Raw genomic sequence first — 632 nt, 5'->3', positions numbered from 1 at the left:
GATATAGATCGCATGAAGCAAAGTGAAAAAGATACAGAGAAACTTAAAATCTCAATCACAACCTTGCAATACAGTTTTTGTGAAAGTGAAGACAGAATTTCAGATCTTGAAAGACACTGGTGCAGCTAGTGAAAAGATAAGAAAAGATCTCTTAAAAACAACTAGAATGAAGGAAGAAAAATTCACCACTTGCAGGATGATGCAAAGATGAACAATGTGAGACTAAAAGGTATCAATGAGAAAGAAGGAGTCAATACAAATGACATTAAGAAAATATGGGCAGAAGTAATAGCAGAAACCTTCCCAAATATGTGGAAACATTCTGACATCCTGGTAACCAAAGCATACAGAACGTGAAGTAACCTCAACCCAATTAAAAACAAACCGATACATATAGTCATGAAGATCCCAGAAATCGAGCAGAAGAATAATGTACTGAAAGCCAGTAGAGAAAAGAAGGAGATCACATTCAAAGAAAAACCCATCAGAATTACGGTTGACATCTCTTCAAAACCATAAAGGCATGAAGAACAGGGAGCAGAGCACTTCAAGTCCTCTATGAAAACAAATTCCAGCCCAGACTACTATACCCTGCAAAACTCTCTTTCAAGTTTGATGGAGAAGTGAAATAC

Source organism: Octodon degus, unplaced genomic scaffold (assembly GCF_000260255.1).
Source record: "Octodon degus isolate 3935 unplaced genomic scaffold, OctDeg1.0 scaffold00012, whole genome shotgun sequence".
NCBI classification, from domain to species: domain Eukaryota; kingdom Metazoa; phylum Chordata; class Mammalia; order Rodentia; family Octodontidae; genus Octodon; species Octodon degus.
The sequence above is the reverse complement of the archived record's forward strand: the minus strand, read 5'-3'. Positions refer to the sequence as shown.